At 39.7% G+C, this 15642-nt stretch overlaps 1 protein-coding gene across 5 annotated transcripts in view; it reads left to right on the top strand.

The window, feature by feature from the left end:
• The window catches only part of LOC149222333 (uncharacterized), a 113556-nt gene that overhangs the window by 12765 nt on the left and 85149 nt on the right, over positions 1–15642 (top strand). The gene's annotated exons all lie outside the window — the stretch shown is intronic.

Here is a 15642-nt window from a genome sequence, read left to right as displayed (position 1 = left end):
GGAAGCCCCTATTTCTACAAAAAGCTTAAGAGCCCAAGTTACAGATACAAGTACTTGGGTCCATATAACATGAAAGGAGCCTTTCAAGTTATTGAAATCTAACATCCAAGGACCCAAACCTAAACATTATTTCTAAAATATGATCTCATATATAAAATACCAAATAGCTCATGTACTTAGAGTCTAATAGCATAATAATGGTGTTGTGGTTAGATACACAACAAAAATAATATTAGATTTACTGGGTTAAAACAACAAACTTATAGTGCTACATGAAACAACACTTAGTTACAAGCCTTGTTAACTCTAACTATTAGTTGGAGTTCAGTTTAGTTACAAGCCTTGTTAACTCTAACTATTAGTTGGAGTTCAGTTTAGAGCAATGTTATCATATTCGAACTGGTAGACCCCAAATCCAGGGACTGGAAAAAACCAGACCCAAAAACTGGTCGACCAAAAAATACATGTTAATTTTAGATAACAATGTTATGTTCTATGCTTAGCACAATTACTTCAATGTTCCTTAGCAGCCCAATTTCCAATTTCCAATTTAGATTTCCAGTAGCAATCACATTAACCATTAATCACATTGTCAGTAAAAGTAGATAGAACATGAAACAAAATGCAGAAGACACGCCAAGACAAGAGGACACTAGATTTGGTGGATGCCAGGGAAAAACCCAATGTGGGGAAAACCCTTTGATCAATTCTTCCTATTATTGTATCAAAATGTTCAGCAGAGAGAGAGAGTACAATAGTCAAAATTGACTTGTCAAATTCAAGTCAAAATAGCCCTGTCAAAATCTGTGATTTTCTGTAGCAGTCAACAACCCTAACCAGAAAGTCAACACTGGTCAAAGCAGCAATACAATGTCCTTGAAACAGCTCGGTCTTCCCCAGTCAAACTCGTCCTGATCAGAATGTCAAAGTCATCCCAAAATAGTCGAGTCAAACTCGGTGAAAGGAGAGAGAAAACTGCTGTAATTTTCCGCGGTCAAACTGCAGTCAACCCTGAAGTCAGCTCAAGTCAAATTGCCTAGATTCCCTCAATTTCTGTCCCTAGAAATGCGGCCTGCCCAAACAGATAATCACCCACAAGATTGAAGTCAAATTCTCCTTGGAAGGTCAAAGTCGACGCTAGTCAATGCTGTTGAAACCAATGTTGCAGTTATCGTTATCGGGATATTATCTGCCAGGGGAAAAATCAGAAAAAATCATAAAATTTGGGAAATAATCGTAAAATACAAAAATATTCTTTTTTTTTTTTCAATTTTTTTAATATCTAAAGCATCTACAACATAAAATAAATACATTGACACATAAATATGATAAAAGAACTAATATATAAGATGTGTAATATCATTTCTAGTGCTATGCCACACATAACAGTGAATCATGTCCTGAATAGTAAGTCCTGACTCCTGAGTCCCAACTCAGCCTCAAAATATCAACAAAAAATATAATGATGTATCTCATATCATGAGTCATAATGTCATATACAATGAAATGAACCAAATAACTAAAGTCTAATACTACTGATTTCCTCTGCCCCTATTGCAAGAAAATGCAATAGCTTTCCCTTTCCCTCTAGATATAGACGCTGGTGGAGTTGGCAGTGGACTCTGTTATGCTCTAGAAGCTGAAGAACTAGGAGCTATAGGAGGTAGACCACGTCCTCTACTGGTGGCAGGGTAGCCCGGGTAGGTGGTGTCACCTCCTCCTCCTGTTGCTCCGCCTCCTCCTCCTCCTGTTGCTTCGCCTCCTACTCTAACCAATCATCGGTAGACTCCATGAGAGGCCTCTCGGCCTCAACCCTCCATGCAACAGTGGTGTCAATCCCATCCAATGAGATGGCCTCCATATCAGGTATCCTCTCAAGTTGCCTCACCCACAATCGAATATTGTAGTAGACGTAGACCATGTCATTAAGTCACTGGGACTCCAACCTGTACAAAGATCATGAAATAATAATTATAAAAAAATATTGTTTAATGAATTCAAAAAATTATTTGGAAATTTGCAATATTTTAAGTTTTAAGTTTAACCTGTTGCGCTTCTTGTTGTGTGTTTTTTCAAATACACTCCAGTTGCGTTCGCATCCTGAGGAGCTACATGTTTGGCTAAGGATTCGAATGGCAAGCTTTTGCAGAAGGGGTACCCTGGCACCATACATTCTCCACCATGCATCTACAACAAAATTACAAATAAAATTTTAGGTAAACATAAGAAAAAAAATGAAATTTGAAAGTTGAAGCAAAGTATGAAGTTATGAACTTGAAGAGACAATGAAATTTGAAACAAACTAAAAAATGCCTAGCATTTTAGTTGTCCTATCAGTCACAACCATGTCAAAGTCAAATGTGCCACCTGCCATCCTGTATGTCTCAATTTCTTTGGAGATTTCTGTACGTTCTGCTGGAGATCACACCATCCTCTAAACACAGGTTAAGAATCCATCCATGATCTCAGCATCAAATACGAACCCACATGGGTAAAAAATGCGGGGTTTAGGTAGATCCCTGCAGTATGAATGTGACGATGGAGTGTGTTGTTCAATCATTCATCAATCACTTCCCATAGGAGGAGTTGTTTCTGAAACCCCTCATCTCCCTTATTATCATAGTAGGCCCGAATGGATTCTTTGGCCTTGTCCATGGCCTCATACAAATAGCCCATTGCGGGCTTCTCACCATCAACTAATCAAAGAACCTTTACTAAAGGTTCAGTAACGGTGCACACCTCCTGCACTCCCGCCCAGAAGTCTTCCTGGTATGAAACTAATCTGCATATGGCTTCTCCCTCTGGTTTGCGGCTCATTGTCAAAGCACGCCACTCCTCTGAAAGAAACATTCTCTTCACAACCCACATAGAATTCAAAAGGGATTGAAGAGATATGAAACTAGTGGCAAACCATGTAATTGTGGGGCGCACCAAATCTTTGTTGTTGGTGAATTTTCTCATCAAGCTAAGCACATATGTATGATTATATATAAATTTTGTAATGCTTTTTGATGACTCAACAATATCTTTGACAAAGGAAATTTTCCCTATGTCCTCCAACATCAAATCAATACAATGTGCAGCACAAGGTGTCCAAAATAAAGTAGGATGCCTCTCCATAAGCATCTTGCCAGCAACAACATAATTTGCAACATTGTCTGTTATGATTTGGACAACATGTTCTGCACCCATCTTCAAAATAAATACATCTAGCAAATCACATAAAGTTTTTGCATCTTTGATATGTGAAGATGCATCAATAGATTTCATAAACATTGTCCCCTTGGGATAACTAACCAAGAAGTTTATAAGGGTTCTCCCCTTTTGGTCGGTCCAACCATCTGACATCACATGCATCCTGTTTGTGTCCATGATGCCCTAAACTCCTCCAATCTTTTGGTGCAGTCAAGCTTTTCATTTTGAAGAATCCGGCCTCTAAAGTCATCATAAGAAGAGATTTTGTACCCTGGGCCAACAGTTGCAATATCATTAACAACAGGTTGGAAAAATGGATTATTCCTTGCAACGCTGAAAGGAATATCACTCCAAAGAAAAAATTTGGCCAACAACTTGTTAGCTTGTTCTTTCTCAGTTTTTTTAAGCATTGAAGTGATAGATGGTTGTGAACCAGGCGTGGTTCTAGGAACGAAAAATGATGAGGAAACTACGAGTTGGTTATAGATATTGATGTTGAAGTAGAACCAATGCCACTTCCTTGTTCACCTGAGCCTAACACCGTCTTTGCTAGTTGCTTTTTCATTTCTGCTTTGGCCTCTGTATTGTGCTCTAACTTTTCCAATGATCTCATGGCTCTTACGATGATTTCTGGATTTGTATTTGAGCAAGGCCCTACATCAAATCCATGGATTTGTACAAGGTGATACTTCAATCTATAAACCCCCCCTGACATATGCTGCCCACACAACTTGCAAGACAAGTTTATTATATCAAACCATCCATCAGGTTCACCAAATTCTGACACAGGGTCCAATTTCCTTGGCATGTTTGTAACTTGGTTGAACTCTTGACTCTTGAGTTTTAAATTTGTAAGATGAAGTTTGAACTTTGAAGTTGAATGGTGAACCTATGGCAAAATAAGGATTGCAAGTTACAAAAATTAAAAAAAATTATATACATGAGTAACATGCCAAAACACATTGAATTTTTGACAATTTAACAAACAAAAACACCATCAAATCAACTCAAAAATATTTGATAAACCAATGGGTTATCCAAACCCAACCAAAAAAAAAAAAAAAAAGCCAAAACAAAACACATAAATTTGGTGCCCATACTGGTTTGTTGGACAAAATTGATCCTCTAATCCACCGGGGGTTTTGAGTCATTTTCTCCTCCAATTAGTGCCCAATCGACCAAGATTTTTTCTCCAAGGTCACTCCCAATTCACCGCTGCCGTTGTCTGATGAAATGAATCATTTTTTTTGTTTTTGTTTTTGTTTTTTTTGTTTTGTTTGTTTGTTTGTTTGTTTGTTTTTTTTTTGTTTTGTTTTTGTTTTTTGTTTTGTTTTGTTTTGGTTTGGTTTGGTTTGGTTTTGGTTTTGGTTTTGGTTTTGGTTTTGTTTTGTTTTGTTTTGTTTTGTTTTGTTTTTGTTTTTGTTTTTGTTTTGTTTTTGTTTTGTTTTGTTTTTGTTTTTGTTTTTGTTTTTGTTTTTGTTTTTGTTTTGTTTTGTTTTGTTTTGTTTTGTTTTGTTTTTGTTTTTTTGTTTTGTTTTGTTTTTGTTTTTTGTTTTTTTGTTTTTCCCCGGTGTTTATAACCTGCTGTCCACCTGCCCGACGATAAAAACACATCGAATCGCGATAAAAACGAAATTATCGCGATTTTTTTGGAAAAAATCGCCCAAAAAAATATGCGTAAAAATCGGTCGATTTTATCGTTGTTTTGAAAAAATCGCGATAAAACGATGAAATCACGATTTTTTTGCATCACTGGTTCAAACTGCAGTGATCTCTATAATTTTACTTCTGAAGTTCGTCCTTCTTGATCCACATGTGTGAGAGAGAAGAATGCCCAATGTAGTACGAACCAATGAGAGAAGGAGAGAGAATGTGTGAGTGATGAAGATGCTAAATGAGGTGATAGGTCACTTGTATTTATACAATTCGTTGTGGGTGAAGAGACACATCCATTGGGCTTCTTGAGATTACATGTTGATGTGGCTGACCTGAACAATTTGCACATATGTGGGCATAAATTCAAAATCACACTTTTGCTCGTCCAAATGAGATGATCTTTATATCAATTTTGGTCCTCTCAAAAAGAGGAATTTAATGCAATCATCATCTCTATCAAATGAGCTGTCCCAAGGTGGAATTTGGCCCTAGTTGCCAATTTTAACACTCCCTCTCAACTAGGGAGAATTCAACCTGCCAATCCATCCATCATCATCGATCATCATGCCATCCTTTCATCATGTACCATCTCTGTATCTCATCTCGTCTCTCCTCTACTGAACCATGATTTAATAATGAAGAAGAATTGATCGAGAGTGAGTCACAAGACTTTACCACTCTCCACTGACAAAAGTTAGTGCAGAGGTAGAAATTCAATTGATCCCAGATCAAGTTGTTGAACACCATGTATCCTAAACATAGGGAGTGCGACAATACATGATGCATCCATCGGTAGTGTTATGGTCCCTTTCCACATTTCCCAACTCATTGGCCAGATGAGAGGTACTTCCCATGAGTCCCGGACGACACAAGTAGGATGTATGCTGGGGCATCAACAGGAGAAGGTGAACCATTCATCCTTTTCATATGCCATAGGAGAAGGTGAACCACTCATCCTATGCATATGTCAATCATAGGGGAAGGTGAACAACTCACCCTACACACGTGTCTCGTAGGGCAAGGTGAATCACTCACCCGACACACATGTCATCATGGGGTAACACAGGGGAAGGTGAACTACTCACCCTATACATAGCACACCAATAGGGGAAGGTGAACCACTCACCCTATGGTCACTCATAGCTCTAAGAAGTACCCCAAGCCCCCAAGAGCTCCTAAAGCTCAATGTCCAACTCAAGTGGGGACCCTCATAGGAGGGTCTTTCCACGACTCCAAGTCTCTCTCGGAATGCTAAGAATTTGACCTTCCCTAAAGGCTTTGTGAGGATATCTGCGACCTGCTCATCAGTCCTGACGTGTTGGAGTCTTATTGCTCCCTGCTATACCATATCTCGAATAAAGTGGTACTTGATATCAATGTGCTTGGAGCATCGTGGAACACAGGATTCTCTGAGAGGTGAATCATAGTGGTATCCAACACGTGCTCAAATAACTCACTGAAGAGCTTCCTCAACCAAACAACTTCACAACATGCCATACTTGCTACAATGTATTCGTTGTTTGTGGTGCTTAAGGCAACCGATTTCTGCTACCTGCTCATCCAAGATATTGAAGCAGACCCCAATGATAAGCAACACCCAGACGTGCTCTTATGATCCACCACACTGCCAACCCAGTTAGCACCAATATATCCATGTAGCCTCAAATACCCAACAATGTACCTTAGTCCATAGTTGATTTTGCCACAAAGATATCTCAAGAGATTCTTAGCAGCAATCCAGTGTATGTGATGAGGCTCGACCATAAACTGAATCAACGTATTTACAGCGAGGCATATATTCGGTTAGAAGCTTACCAAGAACATCAGGGTTCCCACAAGTTGTCGATACTCGGAAGGATTTGCCAATGCGGGCCCAACAACGCTTCCACATAACTTCTTGAAGTTGAGTTCCATCAGAGTAGACACATACTTGCAATCCACCATCCCACATATCTTGAGAAACTTCACAATGTATTTTCCTCGAGAAAGGAAAATCTCACCTGGCTTTTGCCAGACTTCCAGGCCTAGGAAGTAGTGCATCAAACCTAGGTCCTTCATCTCGAACTCGGAAACCAACTCCTTCTTGCATTGATAAATGAGAGGTTCTGCACCTGTCAGAAAGAGATCATCTACATAAAGGATAGAATGAGAGGCATGTCCTTTTCAACCTTGAAATATTGGTTAGGATTAGCTTCACTCCTTGTTATTTCCAACTTCATAAGATAGCTATCAATGCTCTCATACCAAGCGCTAGGGGCTTGCTTCAACCCGTAGAGGGCTTTCTTCAACCTGCATACGTGTGTCCTTTGATCTTGTACTTCGAACCCCTCAGGGTGTTCCACATAGACTTCTTCCTTAAGCGAGCCATGCAAGAAAGTAGCTTTAACTTCCATTTGGTGTAGGCTCCATCCTTGAGAGGCAACGAGGGCAATAATGGATCAGATAGTGGTATATCAGGCAACTAGTGCAAATATCTCGTCATAGTCCACTCCTTCCTTTTGAGAGAAGCCTCGAGCAACGAACCTGGCCTTGTATTTTCCAACACTCCCATTAGCTCCATGTTTGATTTTGTATAGCCACTTTGAGGTGACTACGAACTTGTCCTTTGGTCTAGGAACTATATCCCAGACATCATTCTTCATGATAGATTCATACTCTTCATTCATTGCATCCTTCCATACCTAATGTTTTACTGCTTCTTCGAACGTACATGGCTTAGATTGAATAATAGTACTCATAGCAGCTAAGTACCCTTGATATCTGTTTGGCTTCTTGATTTCACGAAATGTCCCTCTTGGAGCAATACGTCTTTCAAGATATTTGAGAGTGTCTTTGAGCCACAAAGATCTTTTCCTTGAGGTAGAGGAATCCCTAGGAGGTGGATCAATGGGATCCATTGAGCCTTCAACATCGGGCATCGGTTAATCCATCGGAGATTCATCTTGCTTTCCTGCAACATCATCATTGCCCTTCCTTGGGATAGGGAGATCTCTGGCTTTCCCAAGGGCAAAATCTTCATCGAAAGTGACATCATGGCTTATTCCCACTTCTCTTTGACTAGACACATAGATTCTATATGCCTTTGAATTTTCACTGTAGCCCACAAATGCACCTTTCTTCCCAGATGCTTCTAACTTGTTTGTTTTCTCTTTAGGTACATGAAAATACACAGGACAACCAAATCTTCTAAAATGAGAAACATCAGGTTTCTTACCAATGAAAACTTCTTCGGGTGTCATGAAATCCAATGCTTGATGCATGCTCATATTTTGAACATATATGGCAGTGTTGGCAACTTCTCCCCATAAGAACTTCGGTAGGCCTTGGTCATGAAGCATGGCACAGGTGGCTTCTATGATTGTTCGATTCTTCCTTTTAGCAACTCCATTTTGCTCAGGAGTATATGGAGTGGTCGTCTCCCTCTTAATGCCAACCTCTCTACAATAGTCATTGAATTCATTTGATTCATATTTGGTTCCATTGTGGGTCCTCAATATTTTGATCTTCTTCGATGTCAAGGCTTTGAAAGAACAAGACCATTTAAACACTTCGCCTTTCTTCTTCAAGAAATAGATCCACGTCTTACGAGAGAAGTCATCCACAAAAATTGCATAGTATAAGTATCCTCCCAATGATGTTATAGGCAACATACCAGATAGATCAAAATGGACCAATTGAAGAATGTTGGTAGTTTGACTTTCACTTGAAGAGAATGGTCCCCTTGTATGTTTCCTATCTGCACAACTTTGACAAACACCTCCATGATTCACATTGAACTTGGGCATACCTGTGACCATCTTCCTTACCGCAGGTAAGGCTTTGTAATGAAGGTGAGCAAATCTTTGGTGCCATAATTCGGATTGAAGAGAAGTATCTCTAGTCATAGCTTCCAAAGGATTTCCTCCAACTTGATAGAGAACTTCAATCCTAAATCCAAGTGTAGATGCATCTTTAGGGTTTCTTTGCCAAATACGTACCTTTCCATCAATGAATGCTACATTGAAGCCTTTATCTTCCATTGTAGAAATAGACACCAGTTTCTTCTTCAAATCGGGCACATACAATACTTCTTGTAGATGAACGGTTTGGCCTTGATTTAAGTGAAGAGTGACAATCCCTATCCCTTTCATGGTGTAGGTGGCATTTCTCCAAGTATGATTTCCAAATTAGTCTTCTTTTCAATCAAATTTGAGAGGGCCTCCTTGTATCCAGTGAAGTGCCTTGAGGCATCACTATCAATCAACCAATGATCCAAAGTGTCCAGAGGAGAGGCACTAGTGAGGGCGGAAATTAGCTAAAATTCTTTTTGTTTTTCTTACAACATTAGTTTCTGTTGATTTTGGGGTAGCATCGGATGTGCTCTATCTCCAAAATTTTGTGGGGGGGCTAGAATACATGAGATATCCAGAACCCAGAAATCATTTGGAGAAATTCCGTCCGGATCGAGAGCTAGTAAAATAATTAATATTTTTAATGGGTTCTTAAGTCTAAACTTAGGAAAATAAAAATATTAATGGGTATTAATAAGAATATGGGTGAGAAACTTCTAAGTGATGAGGATCAAGTCTGTTTCAATCTTAGCTGTTGATTTGAAACTTAATTTCGACCGTTGATTCATCAACAGGAAAAGTATAAGAGGAGGCTTGAGGGTTAGTTGGAGATACACCATATTGATCAGTCAGTTCGATTTTTCTGGGCGAGGTTTGTTGAGCAAGTCGAATAGGTGATCTGAGTTGCAGCAGAGGGGCAGGGATAGTTGGGGTTGGAGGATCTTCTCCGGAACCCCGAATACTCAGCAGAGAGAGGCAGAGATACGCCCAAGGAGGCAACGCAGATCAAGGGAGGCTGACGCTGGGCTAGGAGGGCCCACACATTGCTTGATGCAGTGCCAGCGCAGGGGAAGAGCTACCCTCCTGCAGAAGTCCGAATTCAGTCGGGGAGCAGCAGGATGAACCAAGAAGGCTGACGTTAGAGCTTCAAGAGGCAGCGCAGAGCTGACGTAGAGTCTTAGAGTGCTCCACGCAGCTAATGTGAAGGGGCAACGCAGTTGTAGCCGAGGATAGTTAGTGTAGTTGCTGGATCAGAGGGATTTTGCCTGGTGAAGTGAGGTAAATTCACTTTGGTTTCTGCTAGTATATTTTATCTCGGTAACTGGATAGCCGAGAGGGCATATAGAGTTGTATTCATAGCTACTGCTTAATGATAGAAAACCCTCAGCGCTGCTGCACCGATTTTCCCGCATTGGGTTTTTCCGGGGACATTTGTCCAAAAACAACGATGTCCCTTGTGTGTTTGTCTCATATCTATTTCAGTTTATGATTTGTATGTTAGTGTAGTCTGCAATAGTGCTTTTCATCAATGTTTAAATAATTAAATAACTTGTTGAATGTAAAAACAAGTAGGAAATGATAAACCAGTGATTGCAGTAGGATTTTTGATGTGTAGATTCAGAAATTTTCACAGTTTCCTCGTACTTGGAGTTTCTCTCCCTTTTTGGAAGGTTGACCATTTCCATGTCGAGCAACGAGAGCATTCCTTTTTCCTTTATTGTTGAACCTATTGTTCCTTTGATTGCCATTGCCTTTGAAATTATTGTAATTGTTGTTGTTGTTGTCGTCATCCAGTGGAGTATCCTTCTTGTGAGGACACTCTCTAGCATAATGGCCAAATCTGTTGCAATTGTAGCACCTTCCTTTTCTTCCTTCTTTGAATCCCTGCTTAAATCCTTGACCTTGTCTCTTTGGACTAGCATTATTCTTCCTCTTTGCATGAGCGGAGAAGAAAATAGGTTCATTTCCATTTGAAGGCTTGTCTCTCTCCATCATCCTCGTCTCTTCTTGAGTGCATCTAGTCAATAATTCATCGAAACTAGGAATCCTATCATTGTCAAGAATGGTGGTGTTGAACACATCCCATGCTCTTTTAAGACCTCCAAGAGTGATGAGTGTGAGCTCCATGTCAGCTACGACTTCTCCAATATATAGAAGGTCATTCTTGATTTTCGTGAGCGGCCCAAAGTTGCGGGGGAGTGCGCCCCCCCCCCCCATGCTCCCGCTCCCAATCCGCACTCCCGATAAAAAAATTTCCGCTCCCTGCCAAAATTGGGAGCGATATCGAGAGCGGCGCTCCCGTCGCTCCCAGAGCTTTAAATTTTCGCTCCGGGAGCGATTCGGCAGAAAAAAAATTGCGAATGCCAAAAAAAATCAAAATTTTAAATTTTTTTATGTTTTAAAAACACAATGGGGCCAAAAATATTTCATTATCACTTGAATGAGAGCAAGAGCAAAGGAGCGAGGAGAAGCGAGGAGCAAGGAGCAAACGTGCAAAGAGGTAAGTAACTTAGTAATTTAGTTAGTTTAGTTAGTTTAATTTAGTTAGGTAGTAATTTAGTTTATTAACTATATTTAGTAAAAAAATCATAAATCTAAATTAAATTAATAAATCTAAATAAATTAAATTAATTTGCAGATTCAAAAGCCTACAAATATCAAACATCATGGACCTGGCTATATTTCTTGGCATTTTCCTCTTCTTGGTCCCTTTTATGGTTATTATGGTGCTGGAGAGTAGGAAACGGAGGGGCCAAAATGAAGAGGGGGATGAAGAAGTTGGAGAAAGTGGATTTGATGAAAACCCCGGTGAGGAGGAGCTGGAGGAGGGTGAACATGACTCTCAAAAAACTAAACAAGACCAAACCCCATTGTGGAAATATGTTAACAGGCTTGAAGCAGGGAGAGGGGGTGGAACCACTAAATTTCATTACCCCCATTGCAACAATGATTACACAGGTTCATACACCCGTGCCAGAAAACACCTCTGCGGGAAAAGGCCATGGGATGGAGACAAACAAATAGGAATCAAAACTTGTCCAGCGGTGTCAGCAGCGGATAGAGCCAAATACATAAGGGAAGAGGAGAAAGGCCAATACAAATAAAAAAAATCAAGGGGTTTCTTTGAACCAAGCTCATAATCACAAGCACAAAGAACTCCTTCAGCATCCTCCCAAGGCAGTGGATATGGAGGCACAGGGTCATCAACTTTAAGGCGTAGAACCATATCAGATTTCCTTGATGAGGGGTGTAGGAATGATGTGGATTCAAATGTTTACAGGTTTCTCTATGCATGTGGGATACCATTCAATGTTCTTCGCTCACCTTATTGGCACGAAATGGTTTCTGCCATAAATGATGCCCCTAAAGGATACAAGAGCCCTGGGTATGACAAGGCAAGAACCCTTGGACTTGATCATGAAAAAGCAAAAATATCACATTCTTTGAATAGAATGACAAGTTCTTGGACTGACCATGGGGTGTCCATTGTATCTGATGGATGGACAAATGTAAAAGGCAAGCCATTGATAAGTGTTCTTGTTGTGTCTGTTAGTGGTGCCATCTTTCTAACTGCACATGATTACTCAGACAAGTTCAGGACCGCCATCAACATTGCAGAAGCATTACTTGAAACAATTGACCGTATTGGGCCATACAATGTCATCCAAGTCATCACTAATAATGCTCCTAATTGTAAGGCAGCGAGAGCAATTATTGAGGATAAATACCCCAACATATTCTGGTCTGGATGTTTTCTTCACACATTGAACCTTCTGATGCATGATGTTGTCAAGAACAGTTTACTTGTCTTTTTTAGTTTCTATTAGACTTTAGTTTTCATAACTGTTGAGTTTTGAGTCCTTGACTCTTGACTCTTGACTCTTGACTCTTTCATATCATAATGATATTTTTTGTAAACATTATATCACTGTGACAATGAAAATTTGAAGTTTGAAGTTGGGCCTTGACAATTATAACTCATTGGTAATGATTGTGAATTATGAATATGATGCTTTGTGAAAGACTAAAGTTGTTTCATTTCATTTCATTATTCATGTTTCATTTTATAACATTTCATTTCATGTTAATAGTTAGAAGTTAGGACTTATAAATATCTAAGATATTATTTCTTGTAATGGTTAAACTTAGCTTACAAGTATTAGAATATATCTCTATATCTCTATTTAGTAATGCTCAGTCTTTTAGATGTTTCTATTCTTATTCTTTTAGCAGTTTCTTAGATGAAACTGTTTGTTCGATATTCTACATAGAAACCTGATGTTTCTATTCTTGTAAATATCTTTGTATTATCATTGAGCTGTTTGCTCCATGTGAATTAATTCATTGAACATTCTTTTATGGTATCAAAGCAAGGTTAAGAGATTCTTCTTGAAACAGTAATTCTCTTTGCATTGTAATCTCTTGAGTCCTTTCTAAGGTCGAGCCCTCTGTAAGCCAGGCAGCCTTCACTGAGTCTTAGCCTCGGCTTTGCTCGCTGTGATAAAAGCTTACAGTCGTCCATCTCGATACAGAATTGGATTCTTCTCTTGCATGATCATTTTACTAAGGAAATAACTTTGTGGCGGCGACTGTTTTCGTGGAAGCGGAATTTTTTTTTGGCTGGCCAGTTTGCTTGGAATATTGAATCCAGCTATTTTCTTCGACCACATCGTGGAATCCCTCAGCAATCATCAGCAATCGTGATCCAGGTGTTTTCTCTCGGTTTATAACTTATTTGTTTTTTAAAAATCGGAGTCGTGGTCTGAAAATTTGATCTGCGGGCAACTGTCTATTTTTTTATTTTCAAACGCTGTGCAAACAAGTGATATACGCTTGTGATATTTTCAAACGCTGTCAAACTTGTGATATACGCTTTGAAACCCGAGGATATTTGAAACCCGTGGATGGTATTACAGTTAAAACTCGTGGATATATATATATTTCAGAACTCTTAGATATATATCTGAAAACCCGTGGATATTTGAAACCCTGTAATTCGCGTGTAACCTCAAACCCGTGGATATACGCGTGTGCTGTGAAACCCGTGGCTCTAGATCTGAAACCCGTGGTTCATTGTAACCTGTGCAAACGCCGTTATATTATCTCAGTCAAACCCGTGGATCTGAAACCCGTGTTTTTAACCTGATTTACGTAATACGTAACCTGATGTAATACGTAATACGTAACCTGTCATCCGCGTGTTATAAAAATCCGTGGTTCATTGTAATAGCTGAGACGGAATCGTAACCCGTGTTTATAAAACACATATGCGTGGTTATATTCACCTGTGGGTTTTTCGTATATAAAATAGCTGAGACGGAACGTGCAGTTTTGATAACTCACGTGGTTCAAACTTCAAAACATATGACCAGTCGCTGAGCTGAGACGGAACGTGCATAGCTCACGTGGTCCTTTTTTCAAAAGCATATGACCTGTAGCTGAGATGTTTTTGTGTGGGCCATTTTGATACCTGAGACGTGTATATATATATATCCGTGGTGTTTGCTGACAGTGGGTTACCATTCAGCAGAAGTGTGAATCTGAGACAGCACATGTGGGTCCATTTTTCATCATTTATATTTGCTGTATTTGTGGTTCTGGTTGCCGGCAGTGGGTTACCAATCAGCGGAATTTTTTTTTTCTTGTGATCCTGGCAGTCTTCATTACAAACTCAGACCTGTGACATCTGTTTATTGCATCAGTATACTCTTATGGTAGACCGGCATTTTCTTGTGGAAAACTGTATTCTCAGAACTGTATTAGCAGTATTACTATTGTTTTAGACAGCTGAAAGTCTGTTCTTTAAATCTTCACCAGCATAAGCAGTCAGCTACATTGTTCTTGTGTGTCTTACTTTTTCTCTTTGTGAAAATGGCCACACTTACCAATCTGATGTTAGAAGGAAATCAACGGTTTAATGGCAGCAACTATAACATTTGGAAACAAAGACTGCTGACCATTTTTGAGTACAGGCGTCTTGATCAACTCATTTTGGGCAAAGAGCTTCGTCCAGGTACAGCCGGGACCGATCAAGATAAATTTGATGATCGAAATCGAGAGGCTGTTATGCTTCTCAAGCTCTCTGTCGCTGATGATCAGTTACCACAGATCCCTTCTGGCAAGACAGCTGCTGAAATCTGGCAACAGTTGAAAGAATTGCATGAGACATCTGATAAAAGCAGAGCTTTTTTTCTCAAAAATCAGTTGTTCTCCATCATGATGGATGAACATATGTCTTTACAGGAACATCTCAACAAAATTAAAGACATTCGAGATCAGCTCGACGCCATTAGTCGGACCATGGAGGAAGAAGATATGGTAGTCATTACCCTGAAGAGTCTACCAAAATCTTATGAACACTTCATTGAAACACTCAACATTACAACCACAAATGTTGATCTGAAGTTTTCAGATTTATGTACCAAACTTCTGCAGCAAGATAGGTGGAAACAGCAGTTTGGTAGTGGTACTGCATCAGTGCCCTTGGAGAATGCATTTGCTGCAAAATATCAGTCCTCTCAGTCTTTTCAGCAGAGAGGATCATCTCAGTCTTTTGATCCTAACAGGAAGAAAAGTGTACAGTGTAATTACTGTCACAAGTTCGGTCACATGAAGAAAGACTGCAGGCAGAGGATTGCTGCTGAACAAAAGAAACAGGGAGGGTCACATCAGACAGCGAATGTTGCAGAACATTCCGAGCAGACAGATTCGGCCTTTTACGCCTTTATGGCTAAAAGGTCTTCAGAACATGTTCCTTCCTCTGCATGGTACATTGATTCTGGTGCATCACGCCACTTCTCTCACAGGCGTGACTGGTTTATTGACTTTTCACCTTTCAGTGATTCAGTTGTATTTGGTGGAGGTGAAAAGTACACTGTTGCTGGCAGGGGTACAGTTCAAATTCAGTCTGGTGGACGCACGCTCATATTTCTAAATGTATACTATGTTCCTGGTATGGAGA

This window comes from Pinus tabuliformis, chromosome Q (assembly GCF_031772625.1).
Source record: "Pinus tabuliformis cultivar Carrire ecotype Pingquan chromosome Q, CPIR1, whole genome shotgun sequence".
Lineage (NCBI taxonomy): Eukaryota > Viridiplantae > Streptophyta > Pinopsida > Pinales > Pinaceae > Pinus > Pinus tabuliformis.
Note: the sequence above shows the minus strand (reverse complement) of the source record. Positions and strands in the feature narration are given on the sequence as shown.